The 15,533-nt window shown below is 37.8% G+C and overlaps 1 protein-coding gene and 1 long non-coding RNA gene across 2 annotated transcripts in view; one reads left to right on the plus strand and one right to left on the minus strand.

Moving 5' to 3' along the window:
• Positions 1 to 15,533, minus strand: part of LOC106090035 (serine-rich adhesin for platelets) — a 267,366-nt gene that overhangs the window by 166,899 nt on the left and 84,934 nt on the right. The window lies entirely within an intron of this gene.
• On the plus strand, positions 12,612 to 13,317 carry LOC106090038 (uncharacterized). Its single transcript, XR_001221742.2, has 2 exons — positions 12,612 to 12,740; positions 12,830 to 13,317. It is a non-coding gene; the product is annotated as an uncharacterized LOC106090038 (long non-coding RNA).

The raw sequence follows: 15,533 nt of genomic DNA on the forward strand, positions 1-15,533 counted from the left end.
CTTCAAGTTTTTTCCCTGTTGGTGCGAAGATCATTAAATATTAAAATTTTTTTGTTTGTTTCTCTTTCGAGACGAGCTGAATGATCGGAGATTTTCTTTGCAAATGGAAAATGGCAAATGGAAAAGCAACACACACCAACCACTATGGGACGCTTTTCGTCTTTGGTTGGAAGACTTTTCAACCATATTAGGTGTGATGGCTTCAAGGGCCGTGCGTTGGTATGTTGTATTTGAATCGTATTAATTGCGAAAACGCATCTATGACACAATTACCACATTATCCACGCTCGACATCCCTGTCTATTAGCTGTACTTTTTCCCAATGCATGTATTTTTGTGTAATGACAGACTTTTTTCTGTGGCAATTACACTTCTTTCGTACTACACATGATATTGTGCATCTGTTGGAAGTTGTATTAATGGATTCGAACGCTGGACAACGGCATCGGCCTTCGCTGTTGCTCCGTGTGCCCACGTTCGAATCCCGGCCGGGCTCTCCCGAGTTCTTTTACTTTTTAAGTTTTTTGCCTGTTAGGGCGAAGATCATTAAATTTTACAATTTTTTTATTTGTTTCTCCTTCGAGACGAGCTCCATAATCGGAGATTGCAAATGGAAAAGGAAAGCCAAAGATAGCAACACACACCAACCACTATATTTTCATTGACTATTCTTAATTAAAAAAACATACTATAACACCTCAATTTTTATACCCTTCATAGGATGGGGGGTATACTAATTTCGTCATAACGTTTGTATTTCCTTGAAATATACGTCTAATATCCCATAAAGCATATATATTTTTGATCGTCATGAAATTTTAAGTCGATCTAGCCATGTCTGTGCGTCCGTCCGTTCGTCTGTCGAAAGCACGCTAACTTTCGAAGGAGTAAAGCTAGCCGCTTGAAATTTTGAACAAATACTACTTATTAGTGTAGGTCGGTTATGATTGTAAATGGGCCAAATCGGACATGTTGACTTGGTTCTTGACTCGATGGCTTAATTCTTATCCGATTTGGCTGAAATTTTGCACTAAGTGTTTTGTAAGTACAATGTTTGTCTCGTGAGCGGGCGTGAACGTGAGTAGACATAAAAAAAGTCGTGCGTGAGTAAATTTTTTTCTCGTGAGCGTGCGTGAGTGGAAAATCACTCACGCGCACATCTCTACAAGCTAGATTATACAACGAATCAATGAAGCGAACAAATTTGCAATCGTGGGAATGAGTGGAATGACTTTTATTCATATGACTCATGAGAGTGTGTTGAGTGCTATTGCTAAGTTGATTTGAGTTTTCTTAATGTATTAACACATCTTTTTTTATTGAGTATAACGCAAATCAAAAAATACGACCGCTTGCAGTTCTCTGGTACCAACACAACATATTTTGACCAAAGTGAAAAGAAAAGATCAGAATTCACACGTAAAATGATAAAAATAAAAATATAATGATACTAAAATGTGGCAACACCTCTATTTACTCATTGCCAAGTTTCAACCCATGGGTAGAAAAAACCCGAAAAGATCAGTCTTATCAAAATTCTAGTTTCGAAAAAAGTCTCGCAATAAGTTTTCTTTTTTGCAAATTTAGTCAAAGGGATTTCAAGTTTAGTATTATGAGTTTAGACCGCCCATGTAGAAAAACAAGACCGCATAAATTTTATAATACACAACTCTAACGAGGTATCATCGTCGTTGCATTGCTATGTCTCCAAATTACTTTTGGCTTTTCTACAATTTTCGTCATTTACTAAAACAAATGGACGTAACCATTTAAAGAAAAGTATGTCCTGCAAATTGTTTGTCCAAACCAAAACAACTTTACACGAAAACAGCGAGAAATAAAGTTAACAAGTAAAATAAAAAAAGAAACTGTTTTTGTCAAACAACAATCAACCAAAAAAGGAAAAAGAGCTGCTCTCGAATTGGCTCAGTTGGGGAATAATTGTTGCAAATGAATGGTTGCCATTTTAAGTAACCGGTTATTATTCGTATCATGCACTACTATTAACGTATTTGATTCTCTATGAAAGAAAACCGAGAAATTTCTATAGAAAAAATAAATGTTGATTATGTTTAAATCGACCTTATTTATTCAATATTGTTGTTTTAATTCAAGTTCTGAAGTATGATTACTTGTGAAAGCATGTGAGGCAGTGCTTGGAGTATTTGAGAGAAAGATTCTTCGTAAAATATATTTACCAGTTTGCGTTAATGGAGAATATAGGCGACGTATGAACCACGAGCTGTATGACGACGATAGCATAGTTACACGCAACAAAATACAACGGCTGCGTTGGCTAGGTCATGTTGTCAGAATGAGTGAAGAGGCTCCAGCAAAGAAGTCTTTTGAAGGCAAACACGGTGGTACACGCAAACCGGGAAGACCAAAAGCCCGATGGAAAGATCAAGTTGTGGGAGACACCCCGAAACTTGGTGTCAGGGATTTTAAATTGAGCACAGAAGATCGAGGCGCTTGGAAAGCTATTCTACGTTCGGCAGGTGGAACAAATATTTTGTCATAGCCAATTAAAGTAAAGTAAAGTAATAGGCATAAGAGGTTTAATCTGTAGATTGATCTATTTGGTAGCTATATCAAAATATGGATTGGGATGAGTATATTATAACAATTTTTTCCAAATTTTAAACGCTTAATGGAAAAAAAAAATACATTTGATTCAAAATTCAGTTTCCATAACATAAAACTATTAAGATGAGCCTAACACTTGTAAAGACGTTATCCAAAATTTAACTTGGATATGCACAAACTTTGAAACCAGTTATTATAACCCGCCTGAATTCTGCTGCTAAGGTTCATCAAATCGATTCGACCATGCAATGATGTTACCATATTTTACCTTCCGTTGAAATAGCTATTCAATTTACAAGAGTAAACCAAAGAGCAATGAACCGTAAAATTGAGAACAATTCTCACCTAGAAACAACATAAGCAAAGCCAAACTTTGAATCTCTGTTCAGCTTTCTTATCGACTATTCGATTTCAAAATCGATTATTCGACTTTTTATTCATTAAAAGTCGACTTCGACACAAAAACTCGACTAATCGATTTGTCGAATGTCGACTTTGGGATCCCTAGCCTCTATGCGAGTGTATAGAGTAAGAGAGAGAGTTGCGTTTTTGGGTTCCAGGTTCCTATCACTAATCTAAAACTGATTACTTACTTCCCACTTCATAATAAGGTAAATCTGTAATATTATTTTTGGCCGAATACCCATAAACCAACTACGAACGATTATTCGTTTTGCAAACAACCCTAACAATGGTCATACTTGCTTAATATTCCTCCCCCGCTGGAAGTCTATTCAATCTAAGTGACACAAAGTGAAACCATGATCGCAACTTTATACAAAAGAATTTAACATTTCTGCACAAGCACAAGAGTGGAGGGAGCAATATAATATGGAACAAACAATGGACCTTTCACTTTAAACAAACAACCACAAAAAAAGAACTTCAATGACAAAGAAATGAAACCCCCAAGAAAAGAAAATGTTTTAATTTGGTCAACGAGGAAACTCAAAAATCTTTGAAACTAAAAAGAAATTGTGCCGGAATTTAAAAACAAAACAACACTAGCCAATCGAACCAGACAGCAAGAATTAAAAGGGGGAATAAATTTCAGACTTCAACATGGGTCGGTCCGTATGGTCAGGTCAATATGCCAAAAATTCCCTTGATGTTGATTCTAAATTTGTGTCGAAACAAGACAACTTAAGAACACTCTCTACCAAACTTAAGTTTAGACAACATTGTGATTACCCCCTTTTGCCTTTGGTTGGTGGCTTTGGGTTTTCCTAACATCGTCACTTCAAATTATGGTTACATTTTGATGGATAGGTATTGGGGCGGTGTGGCCTTTTATGATTTCAAATCATTATCGTAGTTGCATGTGCAACTCGACACAGCAGAATGCGGAAGTTTTAAAATTAACTGTTGCCGCAATGGCTTGCCTGAGCAAAAAACAAAACATTATGGTATATTATGGAAACCTTTTAGCGGAAAGCATAGAAACGTAGAACGCGTTCCACATACACCTGCCCATATGACCAACGGATACTTCTTTAGCCTCTTCAGCACCGCAGCAAAGGAAGAGCGAAAAAAGCAAAGAGTGTGAGGGACAAGAAACAAAAACCTTGATGATGCTTGGAACGTCATGTTGCATGACCATACAATCTAAAATAGCTGAAGTATTTTGTTGAAGTATTCGCGTCGTACAGTGGCAATTGCCATAGCAGTAGCTTCGAACAGCAGCAGGCCACGCCACGCCATGACAAGACCATACATCGGCGGCAGTAGCATATCAATCAAAATTTATCGCTGCCATATTCCGTCAACTCATAAAGTGGATATTTTCATAGAGCGATGACAAGGAAATCTGCAGCTGTACCTGAATGGTTGCATACAAGTTGTGGCATTGGTTGCACTGGGGCACAAGCGGGTCTAAGGTAACGGCTTGTAGCTTCTTTATGCGAACCATATGTTTCAAAAGTTACCAAAAACTAACATTCGATGGATAGATTGCTTCTATCAATTAATTAATCGAAAATTAAACAATTTAAAGTAATACCACCCACACCAAAATCATGAAACTACAATCTCGTTATCAACTCGAATATTAAAGCACATACGTTGAGGGACAAACAAGATATGTGAAATATTTTGTCAGAAGGAGCCTTTCCCTAGAACTAGATTTCTATAAAATAACGCATAAATAATGAAAAAGGAACTGAGATGTGATTTGTTCTCAAAAAATTTGGTTACTTTGAGTACACTTGCAAAATGCAGTCCATTTTCTTAAATTGACATATATTGGGTTGCCCAAAAAGTAATTGCGGATTTTTCATATAGTCGGCGTTGAAAAATTTTTCACAGCTTGTGACTCTGTAATTGCATTCTTTCTTCTGTCAGTTATCAGCTGTTACTTTTAGCTTGCTTTAGAAAAAAGTGTAAAAAAAGTATATTTGGTTAAAGTTGATTCTAAGTTTTAATAAAAATGCATTTACTTTCTTTTAAAAAATCCGCAACTACTTTTTGAGCAACCCAATATTATGTACTTACGATATTACAGATGATTGGATTTCAATATAAGCAGTTACTTACCTGAAAATAGAAAAAGCAAATATTTTTAGTTAAAAAAATCACCTTAAAGAAATCTAAGAGAGAGAGCATACTCTGTACACTCGTAGAAAAAAGTTTGCTGAATATTATAAGTTATGCTGATATTATAGTAGTAGTGCTGCAATTTCAAAGCAGCAGGCTGATGCTGAAAAGTCTGTTGTTTGCTGAAAATTTCTGCTGCTTAGTTATGAAGGGGTTTTTAGAAGAAAAAATAAAATAAAGGGTGATATTTTAGCTATGATCTTTTTGGGAACACTAGTTTAAACAGCTCGTGTCCATTTCGTGTTTTGTTGCGCCGTCAAGCATCTCAGTTTGGTCTATGATTTAAAAATTAATCGTCTTACAAACGAACATCGCTTGCAAATTATTGAATTTTATTATCTAAATGCGTGCTCTGTTAAGAAAGTTCTTCGCGCCATCGCGTCTGAGTGTAGGTTGAAAAGAGAGTGCAGATAATAATCCGCCTCATGCCACTATGCAAATGCACCTTAGCCAGTCATCGGCTCATTGTGCGCTCTAAATACTAAAAAGTTACCTCGAAAAAAATCGATGTCCGGTATTGTGTCCCCAACTAAGACCCGGTGTCTGTTAGCCGCGAAAGCCGGACAATGACATTGGAAATGCTCCAACGCCTCATAGTCTTCTCCACATGCGGTACAAATGCTATCACTTGCCGCACCGATTTTGCATAATCGACCTCCTTCTTACTTCCTTTCAGTAAAGCCTCGTCTTCTTACGATCCAGATCTCCCCATAGGATTTTCGTGGTCCTATCGTTCCTCACCCACGCTCTTAACGCGCATGCAACACTGTAGCACACCTAAAAACGCATGTCAGGACCAATGTTGCCACTCAGGAAAATTATTTCCTACCGAAATTTAAGAAAAATCCTACCAAACCAGACCAAAACCTACCAAAAGTTCTACAAACCAAAAATGTGGTATAGCGTGTATTTTAAGCCACTTTGTTTGTCTTTGTCGAATATTTCGAGGTGTTACAAACGGAATGACTAGATTAGTATACACCCATTCTATGGTGGTGGGAAGAAAAATGGCCTATATAAAACCCTTTATACTGATCTCCCGATGAGAAATCTTCAGTCTATAATGTCGTATTTCTGACCCAATTTCAATGAGTGCCTAGTCCCGAGTTTGGATAAAGCGATCTCTCCCAACTCGTTACACTGAGTTGAATGGACCAGATTTGGCCATATTTGTATGCAGCTGCCAAATATGCCTGTTTTCCGACTGAAGGCATTGTACGCACAAAACCCGCATTTCCTACCCTGATTTACGAAATTTGGAAGAGATCCCTTAACACTCAATATCGAAACTTACGCCTTTTTTCTGAAATTTGAAGTAGTGAGACCCCTTTTAACAGTAACATCCATGGTTTTATGCTGCACTCCTAACAAATACACAGAAACGGCATGAAGTGAATTAGTTTTGAGTTATTCCCGGCGATTTTTATACCCTCCACCATAAGATGGGGGGTATACTAATTTCGTCATTCTGTTTGTAACTACTCGAAATATTCGTCTGAGACCCCATAAAGTATATATATTCTTGATCGTCGTGACATTTTATGTCGATCTAGCCATGTCCGTCCGTCCGTCCGTCTGTCTGTCGAAAGCACGCTAACTTCCGAAGGAGTAAAGCTAGCCGCTTGAAATTTCGCACAAATACTTCTTATTAGTGTAGGTCGGTTGGTATTGTAAATGAGCCATATCGGTCCATGTTTTGATATAGCTGCCATATAAACCGATCTTAGGTCTTGACTTCTTGAGCCTCTAGAGGGCGCAATTCTTATCCGATTGGAATGGAATTTCTCACGACGTGTTTTGTTTCGATACCCAACAACTGTGCCAAGTATGGTTCAAATCGGTTCATAACCTGATATAGCTGCCATATAAACCGATCTTGGGTCTTGACTTCTTGAGCCTCTAGAGGGCACAATTCTTATCCGATTTGAATGAGTTTTTGCACGAAGTATTTCGTCATGATATCCAACAACTGTGCCAAGTATGGTTGAAATCGGTCCATAACCTGATATAGCTGTCATACAAACAGATCTGGGGATTTGACTTCTTGAGCTTCTAGAGGGCGCAAATCCTATCCTATCAAATCCAATCGGTCTATAGCCCGATACAGATCCCATATAAATCGTTCTCTCTATTTTACTTCGTGAGCCCCAATGGGCGCAATTCTTATTCGAATTGGCTGAAATTTTACACAGGTCTCCAACATATAATTTAATTGTGGTCCGAACCGGACCATATCTTGATATCGTTTTAATAGCAGAGCAACTCTTTTCTTATATCCTTTTTTGCCTAAGAAGAGATGCCGGGAAAACAACTCGACAAATGTGATCCTTGGTGGAGGGTATATAAGATTCGGCCCGGCCGAACTTAGCACGCTTTTACTTGTTTCTGTAATTAACTTGGTATTTACGTATTGGTGGTATGATATTTATGAGGTGAATTGAGGTCAGCCTACCAACCCACCAAGAAGATAAAAACCTACCTACTGCAACACTGGTCAGGAGAGCTTCGACAATTGAAGAAACCCCTTTCACAAGTGTACGAGTATTGTGTCTGAGTGGACGATTTGTGCATAACGATATTTTATTTTTAATACCTTTTGTTATATCAAATAGTATAAAAATTGGTTTTTATACGACTGTGTCTCTTTTCTTAGCAACCTCAATTTTGTTTTGAATATTCGGAATCTGTTTAATAATTTTTTGGGATGGGAGTCCACAAAATTGATTATTCTAATTTTCTTACAAGCGAAATGTAGGACTTGACCTCGTTTGAAGATATGCTTCTCATGTTGTATGTGTTTCCCCTTTTCTACGATTTTGTCAAATTCCCACTACTTTCCTTTTTATGGCTGTGGCTGTGGCTATGGTAATGGATTATTTTCCAATTTTATGTTATGGCTTTACAATTTTATTGCTATTCCGTGAAGACAACTACAAACAATATTCCCTCATGTGTGGGAAGGAGAAGGGTGGTGGGACTGGTGCCGGCGGTGGAGCCTAGCCCACACACGCTTGCACGAACAAAATACAAATCCCGACAATTTGCTCGTTAAGTGACATTTTACGATTTCGATTAATTTCTTCGGAATACGATTTTCTTTGGGCTTGTGTGCCTTTTGTTGTATGCATGGTTAATTCATTCATTGACAATCAATAGAAAAACGACTACAAATGATCATTTCCAATTTCCAATTGATTTGAATTTGATTTAAAGTTTCCATATCCGTTTCATGTGTCGTCCTCAACAAATGCCATGCACACAAAAGCGGTGCAATAATTGTTGCGCCTGCGCCCTATTTGCCTCAAAGACTGGTCATAAATCATTATCATCAAACGGCAACAGTTTAAAATGCAACGGCACTGATTGTTTAGTGGTGAAAATTTATGGCGGTGACCGAAGAATACACACAACAATTTTATGGCTTTAATTTAACTTTGGCCAAAGATAATTTAAAAATTCTGTCACTTAATAAATATTCGAGAGTGTGTGGCAGGCTGTGCTGTGCTGCAGCCTTTAAAAAACTTCAACTGGACGGCAAGAAGTTTTATCAGAATTCACAAAAAGTCAAAGATTATCTCTAACAACTTCGAATCCCCTCTACGCCGCCCCTTTGTAATGGGAGATTGCATTGTTTTTCATGTTTTTGCTTTTTCTTGTAATAAATATTGACATTCGTTATTTTATTCAATTATGACTTGCTGTATTTTAATTTTGTTTATTTACTCTCCGTTTGTTAACTAAACACAAACAGATTTTTTGGAAACAACCCAACAGTCACAAAATAATGACAATTGTCAAATGTCATCGCAAGTGTTGACACATTTAAAGTTGTCTACCCTCGTCGTGAATGCATGCCGTCCAGCAACAAGCCAATGCATTTACTCGTACAGCACAGCACTGGCTGATTGTATTTACAAAAGTTTATCTGTATGACAGTGTCGGTGCCTTTGTTGTGCGTACGAGTACATTTCAAATGGTAATCAAAATATTTTACTGGAATTAAAATTAGAATTGTTTTTTTTTAAACAATCAGTTGCTTAAATTTGTGGATCCCAAAAAAAATTGAGCTAAGCTTTTTCTGAAATTTTATACTTAGTAAAAGAGACAAGACAAGCATTATAAAAGATCCTCGTTTTCTACTATTTTCAAAGGTCACTGAATGAATGCATTTCAAAGCGCAACGTAAAAGAGCGCCAGTTTATTGGAAGGTGTATTACACACGGCTCAAGGAACACAATCTTATATATAAAAATCAATTTGTGTTTGTTTGTTTGTTCCGTATAGACTCAAAAACGGCTGAACCGATTACCTTGGAATTTTCACAGATTGTGTAGGTTGGTGTGGAAGGAAACGAAGGCTATATAATTTTTTGATATCGGGAGGGGGCGACCCTCCCCTTACCACAAAAGTACTACCCAAAAATTAAAGGGGACCGATCGAAACAATATGGGATTCAAATGAAAGGTATTCAAAAGTAGAGTACGAATTTCATAATAAATGTTGGGTCCAAGTACCTGGGGGCCGTCCCAGCCCCAAAACCCCATTAAAATAGGTTTATTTGACGATCATAACAATATGGGATTCAAATGAAAGGTATTCGGGAGTAGATTACGAACATGGTCAGGAAGTAGAAATAGGCTTTATAATTTATTGATAACGTTACCCCAAAAACACCATCCAAAATCAAGTGTGAACCGATACAATATGGGTATCAAATGAAAAGTATGCGGGAGTAAATAACGAATCTGGCATACAAATTCATGTCGAAGTATAGGGGGTCACCCCACCCCCATAAAACGTCCAAAATAAACACATTAGTCAATCACGGATATATGGGACTCGGTTTGTTTGTTCCGTATATCCCTATTACCAGGGATATTGTAGTTCCAATGAGTTCTGTCAGGAATGGTGGTACAGTACTTTTTATCGAAAAGCTGCTCAGGCAATGTGTAATCCTCACTGCCTGGAAAATCGTGCATTTTTTTCAAGGATAACACAGTGTCCTTAGACGCCGTATAACCAAAGGGAAAGCTCCCTCACAGCAGTGGTCGCAGCAATTTGTCTAGCCACAATTTCCAGAGGCATTAGGTGTAGCATTAAATTTAGTTTATCAGACAATCGTGTCGTTTTTAATGCAGCTGTGATATACAAGCATGCCATCCTTAGGATCCGGCTGAGTATTGAACAGCAGGTGGGACTTTTGAAGCGCCGTCCACCAGACCACAACAACATATAGAATTATAGGTCTGACAGCTGCAGTATATAATCTTATGAATGATCAAATATGCATATTAATGGCATAACGGCTTCTTAAGCATTGATCTAATTATAAATAATAATAATAGATAAATGTCTTTCTGTTCAGTTTGCTTCCCCAATGCTAATCCATAAAGCTACTGTAATAAAAATAAATTATTATCTGTTAGTTTATATCGGTAGCTAGACCTAAATACGTCTCGCTTCTCTATCTTTCATAATTCGGGAAACAATATTTTCCGCCTAATTTTCGGTAAACTCCCCGGAGGTGTTTGTTTCTAAAAGTGCCATCACACTACATGTTCTTGTCCTATGACGTGTCAAATTTTGTTATAGTTAAAGTTGTTGTTAAAGCACTGTTATTTTTTCGATTAGAGCGTTGCTCTAGTCCTTTTGACAAAAACATAAATAAATCAGCTGTTTTTGTTGTCAGTTGAATGAAATCAACCCCAAATTTAATTGTTTTCACAACTTTATGATATAAACAGCCTTCTCACATATTTGTAGCCATAAAAAAAATCAACTTACCCTCACATTTTTAGGTTATATCATACAAAAATAACATACTAGTGCGATAGCAAAAATGATGAATCGTATGTAAATGGGAAATTTTGATACTTGTGGTTTTTGTACTGTTGAAGAGTTTTCTGAAACCCTTCCTTAGTGCAACCAGTTCGGAGGTCCAACCGGACCTGCTGACACAAGCGAGTCATTCATGGTCTTCGCGATCCGCCTATATGACTATAAGGGGATAGTCGGGGAGAAAGTGGGCACGATTGTTAGTATCAACTTTACTTTTTAGTATTAAGAGCGCAAAACTTGCAGATTACTGGTTTAGGTGTGGCATGGGTGGCATGGGCGGATTAATATCCGAAACCTCTTTTCAACCAAGATCGCTCGACAACTTTCAAAGGAGTGAGGCTGGACTCTAAAACTTTTACACTAAATAGATGTAGCTCCCATATAAAACGATCTCACGATATGATTTATAGCGCCCCTAGAGGGGGCCATTTTTCATTCTTTTCCGCTGAAGATTTTCACATAGTATTTTGTTAAGCCTTTTATTATATATACCAATGTACGGTATATGGTATGATATATGGTGCTTAATCTGATATAAATCCCCATTTGATATTTTGAGCCGCTAGAGTTCCCAATTATTATCCGTCTTTGCTAACATTTTGCACATAGTGTGTAGCTAAATATTATCCAAATCGGTCTACGTTTAGGTACAGCTCCTATATAAACCGTTCGCCTGATTATACTTCTCGAACTGCTATTATCCTATTTCAATGAATTTTTGCACATGGCGTCTTGGTATGACTTCCAACATCTACACCCAGTGTGATCTTTAATCTGATATAGCTCTCATGTAAACCGACTTCCCAATTTGATTTCTTGAGCTCCAAAACGATTTGGTGAGATATTGTTATGACAATATCTCACCAAATGGGCAATACAAACATCCATGCTTAGTATTGCCCAAGCCGTAAAAAAAGCAAAGAACTTGCGATTCATGGAGGAGGGTATGTAAGATTCAGCCAATCCGAATTTAAAACGCTTTTAGTTGTATTGTTCATCGAGAGATGTTTTGCCATTGAACTTCTTAGTTAGTTTAAAGTAACATATATTTACCAGCCAATGTTATTGGCGAAAATGCGACCAGCAAGAGGGCCATTGGCAAAAGTTGAAAGTTTTAACCGCATGTCATACAATGGATGTATACAGTAGCTGCCAGACTTAAAATGATATATGATGTTGTGGTCTGGTGGCCGATGCTTCAAAATCCAGCAACTTTTATATATTCCAAAGGACGTCTTGTTTGTGGACACAGCCGCACAGACAAAATGCTTTTACTAACTTTTGTCTATTTCGTCTTATTAACAAGAAGAGAAGAAATATCTATTAAATTTGTTGGATAGCCATAAGTGTAAGAAAAATGCGTGAATTAAGTACTCAGTTACGCCATATTGTATTTCAAGAGTCTAAAGCTTTTTTTCAAGTTAAGTGGTCACTAAAAGTCTACTCAAATAGCTTCCACTTATTTAGCAATAAAAAAAATATTTATAGATACAAATCGAATAAACAAAGTTATTTCCCCTAGAATTCCGTCTGAGGTTCATTTTTTTCGACAGTCAAAAAGAAGAATTTTTCATAAATCGTCTTGACAGTATTCGTCCGTTTGCCAGTTTATCTGTCTTCTTGTCATAAAAGAAACAATGAACGTTCTCGCAAAACGCTACAAAACGGTAGAAGTAGAAAAAAGAGCGATATGGTTGCTCTTACTATTACTGTCGCTGTCTATGGTACATTACAGAGCAATAAATAAATTACAATAATGACGACATGTTTTTAATTGGATCATAAATAATATTTATACCGTCCCAAACAATAGAAGAATATGTATAGAGCCCACCAGCAGCAGTAAAACGACAAGCAGTGACGGCAATCAAAAAGCCCCATGAAAAATATCCAAAACATTCATCATTAAGTGATGCGAGATGTGAGGCTACCAGTACGTCGCTGCCACAGACGGAAAATGAAATGAAATTAAAGATTACCAGAAATCATCGCGGACGCAGTTACAACAAACAAGTCCAAATAAACATAAAAATGTCATAAGTTTTGATTAAAACGCTGAAAATTTGTAATTAATCATTGATTTAATGAAATATACGAACAACTGAAAGCATAAAGCGGGCAAAAGCATAAAAATAATCCAATCCAAGTCAAACCAATTGCACTTTAAGAGTTAATGAAAAGAAATATTGTAATGTTATATACGTAGCAGTTATTCCAAAACAAGTTTCTGTATAGGAAGGCAAAGGAGAATGATTCTATAAAACTCAATAAAAATAAACATATTTTGTTTCTTTAAAATTATTTATATTGCCGAATATGATTTAAAATAATGATTTCACAATAACGAACTACTATGATACCGTGCAATAAAAACTTTTCACAGACACCTTGTTTACAGATTTACTTGCAATTGATAGGGCCTGCTGGATGTCGATATCTGACACACGTTCTTCAATTAAAATAGGAATTAAACTCTCCCAACCGTTCAATAGCAAACGAGGTTTCAGGGAGACAGCTTAGCGGGTGATCTCTTTAATATCCTGTTGGAGAAGATTATACCAGATGCAGGTGCGAGTAAGCATGTCTCACAACACACAATACAATATATGCTACTCGCCTGGACTATTCCAGCCAACTAAGTAGGTAATCGACAGATTTGAACTGTTCTTAGTACGTATTTTGAAGTTAATAAAATGAAGGACAAGTCTTGCTAGAACAACCACATCTTAACGTTCGTTTATAAAGGAGCCACTGTGCCAGGTTTTTGACAGATTCAGAAAGTGCTCTGCATGTAGGTTAAATTCAATGTTCTGAGTATTGGAAAGGATCTCCAGGTGCGTAAGATGTCCAATCTGGAAATCGGTTGGTATCAGAAGAATATCTAAACATGGCCTGGCTAGCCCATTTACAGTAGGTGTACGTGAATGATTTTTCACTCACACACACGAGAAAACAAAATTTAAGTCGTGAGCGTCGCGTGAGGAGTGGTTTTCTCATTAGTCTCATAGATCAGTGCCGTGAGCATGATTTCACTTACACACGAGGAAATTTAATTCAATTTCGCTCACGAATCACGGGACTCAGGCACATGATCCACGCATGACACGACAGCTCACGCGTAGACTCTAATTTACAGTTTTCGCCGACCTACATCAATAAGGAGTACTTGGGCAAAATTGAAAGCGGATAACTCTATTATTTCGAGACGTTACGAACGAAATAACGAAGAGTTATACCTGTCTGTTCGATATGCACATTACCTCATTGACGTGTCAAACTTATTGAAAACCCTTAAAGTATTTCATCCCTTAAATATTTTAATCCGCCCATGACACTATGGACATACACCTAACAAGCCATTAATCGACTTCTTGTGCGCTCTATATACTAAAAGAACAACTTAGTCAAGAATTCCGTACTACTTTCAAAATACCAAACTATTTTCCATAGCACACCCTTATGTTGGTTCATGACCGGCATTGTGTTCCCACCTAAATGCCGGTGTCTGTTAGCCGCGAAAGCCGTTTAATGACATAGGAAATGCTCCAAGGTTTCACCATCTTCCCCACAAGCCATCACTTACCGCAGCTATTTTCCTACTAACCGCATCTTTTGGGACCGTTCACGACCCCACTGTCCTAGTTGTTATTGCCCTGATGGCTAGTTTACTATCCGTAAATATGTTCACACACCACATTACGTCACGCATTCCGTGATCGCCCGAATCTCTGCCTGCAGGATCGTCTAATAGTCAAGCAGACGAAAACAGATTTCAGTCCCCGGATTCTTAATATATACCCTGAGGCCCACTCTGTATTTTAGCTTTGATCCATCTGCGTAGTATGAACTTCCAGATGGCAATACCAGAGTTCCGTCAATCCAAGACTGTGCCGCTGGCAACATGGCCTCATACTCGACCTCAATTTTGGCTTATCCCTGTCTTCCATTATTGAAAAATTTGGTGATGGTCTCACCGTCGACCCCATGTTCGTTAGGCGGTATTTAGTCTTTTGCCAATGCACAGCCTATCCTAGTCTTCCCAACCATAAAAAAGACAGCCTTGGTCCCGTAGTACGCTATGCCTTTAGTCTTGATCAATCCCCACCACAAGGAGATTTCCTTCCTCCTTCTCCTCCCTGTGGAAGACCACCAATTCTCCGCAACCAAACCTTGGTTTTGCTTGCCTAAGAATTTCACCATGCGTTCCGTCGCGAATTTGCTGCCCCATCCCTTGACGAGGACCGTCGCCTTTAAGAGCTTGTGGATGTCCATCTTTCTCACCAGGTCGAGCCTCGCACCCTCCAAGGGAGTGTGGACACTTTCAACGAGCTTTTTGATAGTATCATTACAATCTGCTGACGCAAAGTGCAGCATCCCTCTTTACTCGCAGCTAATAACTTGTATGGGTGAACCGTCTTCAGAGTACCACACATGTTCGAAAATTCGCTCGATAACCGATGATCTGGTGGAATCCTACCGGATGCACTGCTGATATCGATGAATAAATATGTCAGCTC

This window comes from Stomoxys calcitrans, chromosome 2 (assembly GCF_963082655.1).
Source record: "Stomoxys calcitrans chromosome 2, idStoCalc2.1, whole genome shotgun sequence".
In the NCBI taxonomy this organism is placed as follows: domain Eukaryota; kingdom Metazoa; phylum Arthropoda; class Insecta; order Diptera; family Muscidae; genus Stomoxys; species Stomoxys calcitrans.